At 36.5% G+C, this 12,720-nt stretch overlaps 1 protein-coding gene across 4 annotated transcripts in view; it reads left to right on the forward strand.

Moving 5' to 3' along the window:
- Positions 1 to 3,983: 3,983 nt before the first annotated feature.
- Positions 3,984 to 12,720, forward strand: part of LOC136041348 (heparan-sulfate 6-O-sulfotransferase 2-like) — a 79,438-nt gene continuing 70,701 nt past the window's right edge. Inside the window, exon 1 of one of the 4 annotated variants that reach the window (XM_065725992.1) lies at positions 3,984 to 4,101. The gene's annotated coding sequence lies outside the window, so the exon portion shown is untranslated. The other 3 variants (XM_065725989.1, XM_065725990.1, XM_065725991.1) reach the window with 3 other exon arrangements.

The following is a 12,720-nucleotide window of genomic DNA, read 5'->3' on the forward strand; positions in this document are numbered from 1 at the left end:
ATTGAATATGCAAACCAACCTTGAAACAAACAAAAATCACTTACAAACAAAAGTTTGGGTTTTGCCTCCTTCTTTCACTTTAAAAGTCTAAGCCTACTGCGTAAAAAGTTATCTACTGCGTCATTGGTGCTTTACTGAAAACTACATATGTCTTGGACAGTCTTGGAAAGTAAAAATAAAATCAAACTGAATACTTGATATATAATAATATTAAATGTTGAAAGACCTTCAGTTCGAGATTTTATTTCACAGTAATTTTATTTTCGTTTTCAGTGCTGTAATAACTGGAAAAGATAATATTTGTAATATAATTCGTTTTCAATGAAGCACCAGTAACGCAGTAGGCTTTAGACTTTTACAGTTATGTAAGGGGGCAGTATCAAAACCCTTGTTTGTAGGAAAATATATTTATCTTTAACTGTCTTGAAAAGAATTAATAAAATTAAACTGAATAAAATTTTGTTTTTGAATGAAGTATCGTCAATAAGTGCTATGAGTGTGGATGGCCTTTGTTCTTATATGATCTTTGAATTATTTTAAAAACCCTCGCATAAAAACCTTACATGACCCTGGGGCATAATATACAACCCTTTCCCTCAAGCTCTAGGGGCTGTGCTAACCCTGGGGATATTCTTATCTGATCTTTTGACTCATTTTAACAAAATAGCTGTCTCGAAAATTTTATCAGAGGGACTAGGGGTAAAGATGGGAGGGGCTAGATGCCCTCCGGGTCCGTTCGGCTCTTAAAAAGGAAACTGGAACTTCCATTAGAATGAGCAGCCTCGTAATTCTATTCTACTATTTTTTCCATAAAAACCATATATGCCCACGAGGCTTGATTTACAACAATTGCCGCAAGGTTCTGAGGGATTAAGCAGGCCCTGGAGTTTTATTATGATCTTTGGTCTATTTTGGACGAAATGATTGCCTCAAAGGTTTGATCAGACACACTCGGGAGACATAGGGTTGGTGGTGGGGGGGGGGGGGGGGTAGTTACCATCGGATCACCTTTTTCTCTCAGAAAGGGAACCATAACTTTCAATTTCTATTCATTTGAGTCCCCTCGAAATTTATCTCTTCCATTAAAACCTTATATGCCCCCGGGGTATAAGTTACATCCCTTCCCCGGGGTCTTGGGGGGTAAATGGCCTCCGATCTCTTTTGACTCTTGATAAGATAACCAGAACTTTTAACTATCGGAGATTTCCAATCAAACTAGCCACCTCTGATTATTATACGACCCCATTTCTATAAGAACCTTACATACCCCGGGCCATAATTCACAACATTTGACCCCAGGATGATGGATTAGATCGACACTAGTATTTATTTATTCAATCTTTAAATTATATTTAAACAAAGGGGATGTCTAAAAATACTGATTGGATACATTTCGGACAAAATGGCCTTGTGGGGGGGATGGCTAATCGCCCTCCGATCACTTTTGACTCGTAGGAAGAGTACTAGAAATTCCAGTTTATAATTGAATGAGCCTCCTTCAAAGTTTATACTACCACTCTTTCCATAAGAACCTTACTTGCCCCTGGGCCATAATTTACAACACTTGCCCCCGGGCTTTGCGTTATCCCTTGAGTTTTTCATCTTTGGTCTATTTTTGAAAAAAATGGCTACATGAAAAAGCTTTGTCTGACACATTTGGGGAAAAGAGGGTTGGTGGGGGAGGGGCTAGTTGTCATTGTATCCCTTTTTGACCCTTAAAAAGGGAACTAAAACTTTGGATTTCTAATCGTTTGAATCTCCTCCGAAGTTCACAATGCCACCTCTTCAATAAAAACCTTATATGCACCCAGCGTATAAGTTACAACCCTTCCCCCAGACTCGGGGGAGGTCTGTTGACCCCGAAGTTTTGTTATATAATCGTTTGGCTATTTCAAAGAAAATAACTATCTCAAATTGATTCGATGCATTTAAGGAAAAGATAATGTTGAACACCACACTGCCTTTCCATGACAATAAATAAAATTTCAAATGTGAGTAAAATCCTTTCAATAAACAGTGATAAATTACAAAAAAAAAACTATATATTTCGGTCGCATATGCAGTGACCGTCATCAGTAGTAACACTATACTATTATATCAGTAGTAATAGTAGTACTATTGATGACGGTCACTTCATATGTGACAGAAATATCTAGTATTTTTGTTTTGCAAAATTAATCACTCTCTGTTAAAGGAATTTTATTCTTATTTGATCTTTTAATTATCATTAAGGAAAAGATGGTGTGTAAGTGTGGGAGGGGGGAGGGTTAGATACCCTCTGATTATTTTTAACTCTCAAACAGGTAACCAAAAATTTTATTTTCCAATCCAAAGAGCCCCCCCCCCCTAGGGTCTATACACCCTGTACATAGAAACATCATATGCAACCAGGGCATAGCTCAAAACACTAACAACTGGGCTCTGGGGGGCTGTGTTGGTCCCGTAGTTTTGTTACCTGATGTTTGAACTAGTTTTAACAAAATAGGTATCTCTAAATGTTCAGATGCGTTAAGTACTGAAAGGGTTTAGGGGACAAAAGGGCGCGGGGTGGGAGGTTCTAATTGCCCTTTGATATCTTTTGAATCTTTTGGATAACTAGAACTTTCTATTTCAAATCTAATGATTTGACCCCTCCGATGTTTATACGAGCCCGCTTTCCATAAGAACCGTATATCCCTATAGGGCATAACTTACAACACCTTCCTTTCGGCCTAGGGGGCAGTGTCGACCCTGGAGTTTTTTTTTGTTTGATTTCTCAACTATTTTGAAAATTTTATCGGATGCACTTCAAGATTAAAAGGGCTTAAGAGGTCTAGTTGCCTTCTGATCGCTTTTGACTCTTGGTGCTAAAATTTCCAATTTCCAATCCAATGAGCCCCCTCCGAAGTAAATACGACATCCCTTCCATATGAAGTGGCTCTGGGAAAAAAAATTGGAGCCTTATAGCCCTAGGATTGGTGTAGGGATGCTAGTTGCCATCGGATCACATTTGACTCTGAAAAATGAAAATAGAACCTTTTGTTTATAGTCATCTGAGTCCCTTCGAATTCTAAACGACCAACTTCTCCATAAAAATCTTAAATACACCTGGGGCATATGTTAAACCCCTTCCCCTGGGCTCCGGGGGGGGGGGCATGTTGACTACAAAGTTTTCGTCATCTGATTGTTGAACTGTTTCAAACAAAATATATATCCCAAAATTTTAATCAGATGTATTTGGGGAAAAGACGGTTGGGGGTGGTGTAGTTGCCACTGGATCACCTTTAAATCTTAAAAAGGGGAAATAGAACTTTTGGATTCTTAGGAAGTAATTAAGCTTGCTGAATAAAATTTTAGGTTTAGATATAGTTTCCAACATTTGCATCAATTTGGGATGACATTCCCTCCTCCTGGAACTTTAAAAAATGTTTTGAGAATGTTTATTTATGAGCGATAGGTTTTCTGATATATTTCTTGAAAATAAGAAACAATTTCACCCCCTCCCGTCCTTTTAACTGCAATTTAGAAAACCAACGCTACCTTAGCAGTTCAAGCTTGATTCCTGCTTTTACTGTTTTAGTTTGTTTTACTAAAACAAACAGCCTCATAAACGTGCACCTTGCAGTAAAAACAAAAATTTAGCACTTGAACGTCCAACGTTGTCAATTCAGCTGCTCTACTGAACAGCGATAAAAACCACAGCTAATATGAAATGTTGTATTAATTAATATAAAAATATAACTAATATAAAAATTAATTAACATAAAAAATTAAATAATAAAAAAATGTAAACAATATATTAAAAATATATAAATAAGTGAAATAATATGTGTGCTTATTATCTTCATTCCGACATACCAAAATTAATTGAAGACCAGTTGACATGTTTTATCCCACCTTTTACGGGCTAAAACCACATTTTTGGCACACATTTTCAATAGAGCCCAAGATTTTGACTTCCTGTAGAAAATCTTTGCTATACATTGAAGCTAGTAATTTGAAAAGAATATATGGAGAAGGCATGATCAGCGAGTCTTGTAGTGGCGTTTGGGCGCACTGAAACGTTTTTGCCACTGGCTTTTGGTGTAAGTTCTTCTGAGAAGAACAGAGATTAGGGCACAGGTAACCCTGTCAAAGGCAAAATTTTTGAAGAAGCTAGTCATGAAAAAAGTCAATTTTGTAACACGTTTGGAAACTGAATTTCAACTGCAAATCTTATGGTGTTGCAATATTTGTGTGTGAAGCTATTCAAAACCTGTTCTTTCTGTTGAAGGTTTTATGAAGCGTGATCTCAAGAGAACATAGCCTAGTTTTTATATATTCCAGGCCAATTTCATCAGATGTTGAAATAAAAACTAATAAATTTTGTATTGTATTGTATAAAACTTCTCAAAGACGGTGTCACTTTTAGAGGGGCTACATTAAGATTCCTAATTGTCCAACAGCTAATCACCACTTCAAAAATTGAATTACAGAAAATCTCTAATAAACTCCCAAGACAGTAAATTCTAGTTAATTGACTTCTTGCTATCTTGGAAAGGTTTTAGGTTAATAGAATAAAACTTTCAGGGATGAGTCTACAGACTGATGTTTGTCCTAGGAAGGTATTTTTAAGTAACTATTTCCACTCCTTCTCCCTCTAGAGGGCCCTGATCTTTGATGACCTTTAAAAATATGTCTTATAAAAGTGAAACCTCGCAAAATAGATCTTCTGCTTAATTGAAGTACAACAAAATTGTTTTCAGCTTCATAACATTGCTCAATTCCATTTTCTAAGGTTTTAAAGATATGCAGATACATTTCCTAAATTTTGAAAAAAAAAACATTGATGGCTCAAAATTCTACTCAAATAACAGGAATTGCATTTTCAGAACTAAAGCCAAGGAAAAAGCAACTAGTAACTGAAAGTTAAGGTAAAATGTTTCTTTTTGTCAAAATTTGATTTGGTATAGAGACCTGTCAAGTAGGCAAATTTTAGAGCCCTCTAGAGAGAGAAGAAAATGTGGGTACTTTAAAATACCTTTCCAAAACATATTTTAGCCTGTAGACCCATCCCTGAAAGTTTCATTTTCCTAACCTAAACCCTTTCTACTTATGTTATTCCTAAAAGTAGCCTACTTCTCTTTACTTTACTCCCAAACCATACTAATGTACAAATATATAACACAAATTATGTATTTCTCTTGTATTTTTCCATTTTTTGATTTTGTCAATGTAGCCTAGGCTATCTTATTTTTTCTGCAGGTAAATTTATTCAAACAAAAGTGCAATATGATGTAATCCTGGTACAGAATAATACATGGGAAATTATGATAAAAGTCTAGTTTAGCTAATCTTTGCTATCTTGGAAAGGGTTTAGGTTAGGAAAGTGAAACTTTCAGGGTTAGGTTTACTGACTGAAGTATGTCCTAGGCACAGCTTAGATACCAATATACAGTTATGAAAACTCCTATCTTGCCCATGAGAAGCTTTTGGTACAGAGCTCTGAACTTAGTGCCTCCTCCAAGCCTGTCCTCCAATGTGTTGATTGTACTACAACACCATAGGTGAGAACCACAGCTTAGATACTAATATACAGTTTTGAAAACTCTAATCTTGCCCATGAGAAGCTTTTGGTACTGACTGCCAGTTTCCTGTCTCTGGCTGCTAACATTGCTGCTGTACACTGTGCCCAAAAAATTTGAGTTTTCATAACTGTATTGGTATCTAAGCTGTGGTCCTAGGAAGGTGTTTTGAAATACCTTCCTCTACTCCTCCCTCTAGAGGGTTATGATCTGAGAAAATCTCTGTGTTATGAAAGTGAAATGTGGCAAAACAGATCTTTCTGCATAAATAAATTTCATGAAAACTGTTTTCAGCTTGACAACTTTGGTCTAGGCTGTCCAATATGAGGCTTCAATGATCTGCAAATACAGTTCCTAAATGTAGAAAAAAAACCCATTGATATGGCTTAAAATTCTACTCCAATAACAGGAATTGTATTTTTGCAGCTAAAACCAGAGAAAAAGAGACTAATAACTGTAAATTAAGGTAGAATTTTTTTGTGTCAAAATTTCAGTAAGTATAGACCTGTCAAGTAGGCACATTTCTAAGACTTAGAAATTAGAAGAGGGTTAACATTGAAGCTTGGCAAAACCTTCCCAGAGTTTTTTTTTTTGGCCTTGGATTCATTTATGAAAGTTTCATTTTCCTAACCTAACCCTTTTTTCAAGGGGTCAAGAAAAAGCCAATAAGCTATACTTTTACCAAAATCAATTCCAAATGTTCAAAAATATTTACTTATATCATTCTGAAATGCAGACCATTAAACTTTGCCATGAATGCATAAATCTACATCCTATCCCAAATCATTCCATTTCCAAAAATTCTATCTAAGCTCTTTGACAACCTGAATGTACTTAAACTCTTTTTATTTAGTTAAATTATACCCAAAGTACCCAATATCAATAGAACCACAGTTACTGGACCAGTCAATTATGCTGAACAAAATGGTTGTCTTGAAATTTTGATTTTGACTCTTTACCTTAAATTGCATCTTGGAGCAATCTAAGGATTTTTCCTTGTAGAAACTCCATAGTTGATAATACATGGCACATAGTTGAATATGTATACTTGACTAGTGGTTTGATGTTGCTGATTTAAGTGCTTCCCAGTTATAGTTCCATTCTTTTGCTGACTATTCATGTCAAGATGGTTCAAGCTGTCTGTGGTTTGGGCAGCAATGGTATCTGGCAGTAATTTGTTCCAGAGGTTGGCAACATGGTTGTTAAGAAAATGGGTGCCTTGCCACTTTGAGGAGAAATGCCTGAATAACTGCAAGTTATATCCCCTTGTATGAGAGTCCTGAGACACCAAATGAAAAAGATCAGGAAGTGCCTTTGAATTAATAAGTTTATGAACCAGAATGGCATCACGCTGTCTTCTTCTATAGACCAGAGTTGGGAGTTTCAGATTGCATAGCCTTGTAGGGTAAAGGAGCTCATGCAGTCCAATCACCATCTTAGTTGCTCTTCTTTGGACATCTTCAAGAATTTTAACATCTTTCTTGAAAAGGGGAATGCAAGGACCATGCCTGTCTCAAGCCTTGGCTGAACAAGTCCTTTATAAAAAAAGGCTCAGAATTTTAGGAGAATGGGAGGAAATTTTTCTTTTTATTAGCCCTGGTGATGAGCTAGCTGTTGCTGCTGCCTTCTTTGCATGAGTGCTAAATTTAAGATGATTGTTGACAATTACTCCTAGGCCACATTCTTCCAACACTGGAGAAAGGGACTGACTGTAAAGAGAGTAAGTTCTATTGATATTCTTGTGCCCAAAGTGTAAAAAATGACATTTTGACACATTGAAAGTGACTAGCCAAGATTTTCCCCCCACACTAAGGAGATCAAGGTCTTTCTGAAGTTGGAAAGTATCCTCAAGAGTGCTAGCTGGACCAATTACCTTAGAATCATCAGCATATGGCATCATCCTGCTTTTAAGCACTAGAGGAGCATTGTCTATGAAAATATTGAACATGATAGGGCCAAGGACACTACCCTGTAGAACCCCACAGATAACATTCTGAAAGGAGGAAAGAATAGGATTGCCATCTGTATCAAACAGTCTTACATGCTGAACACGATTCCTCAAGAAATCGAGAATCCATTTAAGAATTTTTCCTCCAAACCAGAAGATTGCAGCTTAAGCTCTAGTCTCCTATGACAAACTTTGTCAAATGCCTTTGAAAAATTCCCAACTCTAGTAGTTTTGTAATATAGTCATATGACTCAAGCAGATTAGTGTCAACTGATCTGTTGCATTGGAAACCATGTTGAGAGCTGTTAAGAAGATGGTTCTGATCAAGATGCTCAATAACTGCTTTGTTGACAATATATTCAAGAAGCTTAACAACAACAGAGGTTATACTAATAGGCTGGTAATTTTCCACAGAATCTTTCCTTCTCCGAACTTTCCATAAAAAGAGCATAAACTTTTAGTTTCTAATTGAATCAGCTCCTTTAAAAGTGTCAATGATATTAATAGCTGTGATGAAGAGCAGTGCCTATGACATTGCTTATATGGCCTTTTGAAAACCTGTACGCATTTAATATTTTGTTTGATTGAAACTGTCTAAAAGTTTCACCTTAATACCCTTAGTGTGATTAGTCACAGTAACTATATAGTTAGTATTAAAATTATATGCATAGTGTCTTCTGGGTAGTTCAAAATCCACTAAAACTTAACCTGGAAGATGCTTTGTCATCCTTTTGACAATCTGAATGCTCATAGTTTTGATTTAGTTCAACATCCACCAAGATACTCCTTGAAAACTTCACCTTAATACTCTGAGCCTGTGTTGTAGCAATAGGTGTATTAGCAGTATACCAATAGGTGTATTAGCAGTTTGCACATGCCACCTTTGCTTTTCTTCAAAGTACAATGAAATTTTCAACTTAATACCATCAACTGTTTATGAAGCATTGTTGATACATCCTCTTGACAACCCATGAGGGCATCGTTTGATTTGATTTAGTTCAATGCAGTTTCAATATTTCCCAAAATTTATTGCCTTAATACCCTTAGCTTTAGTAGCAGTTGTAGTAGTACCAGTAGCAGCAGTAGAATGAATATTTGTATCATTAGCTTTAATAGCAGTAGTAATTAGTTGTAGAAGCAGTCACATTAGGATGCAAATATTGTCTTTTGATTAGTTCATCATCCCCACAACAAGCCCTGTAAGTTTCAGCTTCACATTCAAAACTATTGATTCTAAAAGAGGAATTTTGCTTATTTGAAATTTTGTTCATTTGTTCAAATCATAGGTTATTGGCTTTAGAAAGGCAATGGTTCTTGAGTAGCCTATTTCCATGGGCATTTCGAAAAGTATCTTGATACCGGACTGGGTGTCCATAAAATGCTTGCTCTCTGAAATGTGTTCTGAAGTCCAGACGGTAGTTCTTCAAGAGACAACAAGCATCAAAGCCAATCTTACCCAGCATCTTGATAGTGACATCCAGCACCACTTTTCTGAAGAAAGGGACCAGATGGTGTTCATCCACGTTTTCTTAAGGAGTGTCGAAAAGCTCTCAGCTACCCCCTGTGCATGCTGTTCCAGTTATCTCTTCAAAATGGGGAACTACCGCATTTTTGGAAAACATCTTATATAACCCCAATCCATAAAAAGGGACAAAGAGACTCAGCAGAAAATTACCGTCCTATAAGCATCACCTCTGCAGTTGTTAAGGTGCTTGAGAGATTTGTTAATAAAGCTCAAATTGAACATCTTGAGGTCAATAATATCCTTTCCACATCACAACATGGATTCATATCTGTGGACACTAACCGTATCCAAACATATGAATTAGTGACTACACTGCTTGATAAGGGTTTTCCTGTCGACATGATTCTTCTTGATCTGTCCAAAGCATTCGACAAAGTTTGTCATGAATTCCTCATAATCAAATTGAGGGTTGCAGGTGTCAACGAAGGTGTTGTACAGTGGATTATGGGCTTCCTTTCTGAAAGATCACAGAGTGTCAGAGTTTTTGATTTGCAAGGAACTCCTCATTTCTCTTCTCCCACAACTGTATTAAGTGGCGTGCCCCAGGGCACTATTCTTGGACCAACACTTTTCAACTTCTATGTTAACGAACTACCCACCCTTCTTTCAAATCTTATTACCCTTTACGCTGATGACTCAAAACAAGTTGGAAAAGCGGCTACTCCCTCTGACCAGCAATCAATTCAAACAGATCGTGATAGTCTAGGAAGATGGGCTAACATGTGGCTTCTGACTTTCAATGTTAAATATGCCATGTAATCCATTTTGGCAAACATAACAAGCATCATAAATATTTACTTAAAGACAACTTCCTTTCTGCTGTTTCCAATGAAAGAGATCTTGGGGTTATTGTAGATCACCAATTCAAGTTTAGCAGCCATGCTAAGTCTGTTTCATCTTCTGCAAATAAAACCCTCGGTATCATAAAAAGAACCATCTCCAGCCGACACCCTAGAGTTCTTATGAAGTTATATAAGGCGTTGTACGTCCACGCCTGGAGGTTGGAATGTCATTGGCAGCCCCTTTCTTCAAAAAAGATAAGAAGTTGCTTGAGGATGTCCAGTGTCGTGCCACTAAGATGGTTAGCAACATGAATAAATTTCCATACAAAGAAAGACTACGTCGTTTGAAGCTGCCAACGCTGACATACCGACGGAAAAGGGGTGACATTATTTTAACCAAGAAAATTCTCTCTAAAAATACCCTTCCTGGTCTCTTTGCACAGCCCTTGCATTCTGGTACTAGAGGACATTCTTTGAAGCTCTCCATGCAGCGTTCCACGAGTAGACATAGAAGCCACTTCTTCAGCCAAAGAATCATCAATATGTGGAACCAGCTCTCTGAAGAAACAGTTTCTGCTACTTCAACTGATATGTTCAAGTCCCACCTTGATAGGGAATGGCTCTGCCAGGAGTTCCTTTACAATTGGGAAGCTGCAGAGTCCTCCACAAGAGTCTAATCTAACAGCCACAATCTACACCAAACGAATTCTTTTTTCTCATGGAGCATCACAAGGATGGATAATCCTTATATCGCTCCAAGCAGCGATTTGAGGTAATTTAAGGTAATAAAAGCAAAGCCAGCAACATGTCGTTTTTGAGGTCATCTAGGTGGGGGCTATTCTAGAGGAAGATCTTGGAGGAAGTCCAGTGTGACTAGGGCACCGTTGAGCAAAATTTTGGTGGATTTGACAAATGTACATTGACCAAATTAACAAATTTATTCTAAAAAAACGAGTGAAAAATGAAAAAAAAATCAAAAAAGAAACAAACTGGGAAATGGAGAACCAGGAAAAGTATTGAGGGAGGGGGGCAGTCCCTCCTGGAACCACCTCTAGGTTCTACTTAACTCATCTATCATCAGAAAAGATTTTCAAGCACATATTATTAATATTTTAAATTTTACAAAAAGTTTGCAGAGCTCTTTTGAATTATGTAGGTCTGGGGTGTTAGCCTCCTGCACATGGGATATCTTGAATATACATTTTGATTGATATGTACCTTTCATAAGCATGGACAGAAGGTTTCTAATCTTGTATATGATATAAATGTTAGGATTTGTTGATGGCTGGTACTGGGCTAGATAAAATTGATAACTTAGACAAAAGTTACCCACATTTTCTAGCCTATTTAAAAACAAATATTTGTCTTTTCAACTCTTCCCTTAGCTTTAGTCCTTGACAGAATCTGTCTATGGTTTAGATATTGGTTCAAGACTGAGGTCTCATGTCCTTAGTTGGGAGGAATTTTAGTCAAAAGCTTCAAGTGTGTATCAAAGGTCAGGCTTTGCTGCTGACTATCAATACATTTTAAATTGGTTGGATTGTTTATTGTTAAAGTTTTCAAACTAATCTTAAGTTTATTGAGAAAATTTTGACAAATACAATGGCAAACAATTAACTTCCTTGGTGATTTTATAGTGATTGAACTGCTAAAGTGATGACTATTTGTCTTAATACTGTGGATCATACCCTACAGTGGGGATAAGTGGCATTGGCTAATTCTGTACAATGACCAATGCATCTTGGTTCCCTATTAAAAGCCATTTATGTAACATTCTACTTAACCAATTTAAAGGATTATATTTAATTTTTAAATTTCTTAGTAAAAGGGAATGGCAATTAAAAAAAAAAAACTTTTCTAGATTGTAGTCAGCCACTCCTAAATAGCCCAGCCATCAGCCAATTCCTGCTATTTAAAATAATATAGCTACATTATGTCTAAGATAAGGAACTTACTGTATATCCCTCTAAAAGATACTATTTAATCAATCTATCTGTGTGAGTTTATAGACTGTGTGATTACTTGTGGTATTATCCTAAATACAAAAATTGTGTTTCTTGTTAATTCTGAAACAGCTAGAGTGTAAATGATGAGAATCTAATAAATTAGAGACTATAAAATGGTCTCCACAAGCTAGGAGTTCAAAGAAAAAAAAATCAATAGTATGATCCTTTTAAAGCCTATGACTTTAGAAGTACCATTATGTTTAGAAAATCTGTATGGATGTTTGTACTATGTTCTCTTTAACTTTTGCAACCCCCCCAAAAAATATCAAAATTTAGATATGAGATTTATGCAGTGTAAGAAGAAATTTGCTTCATATGTCAGGTGTAAGAAATCAAAACAACACAAGGCCTACAACAAGACAAAATATGAATCAAGTGCGAAAATGGTAAATCAAAATTTTTACACGAAATTTATCCTTTCTTTCAATGTGGTAATGTTTACAGCTTTAAGGAAGAAGGAGTATGGGATTTACCTATTGGTGCTCTTAGTAAAGAGCAGCTATTACTGCAAACCATGATGGCATGTCTTTTCCTAAGTTCTACTATATTACTAACCATTTGTCATTATATAACCTGGAGCTCCTTATAGGATCCAAATGGAACTTGTGCTGGTAGAAGCTATTATGCTTGGAAAGTGCATTGAGTGGTACATCTCAAATGGTATGTTTGTCTTTAAGCCAGAAAACTGATCAAACATTTAGCCAATTTCTCACGTCATGAACTCCACTTCTACTTCCACCTCCTTTATTGTATTCACTCAATTGGGGAATTTTTTGAAAAGCCTATACAAAACTTTATTATCTGTATAAAGTATTTGACCTTGTTAATCATAATGTACTAGCTGTTGGTTGCGCTTCGCGCCACACCAACACATAGTTGGTGGGGGCGTTTCGCCCCCCCCCCCAGTTTCCCCGCG

This window comes from Artemia franciscana, unplaced genomic scaffold, assembly GCF_032884065.1.
Source record: "Artemia franciscana unplaced genomic scaffold, ASM3288406v1 PGA_scaffold_168, whole genome shotgun sequence".
Taxonomy (NCBI): Eukaryota; Metazoa; Arthropoda; class Branchiopoda; order Anostraca; family Artemiidae; genus Artemia; species Artemia franciscana.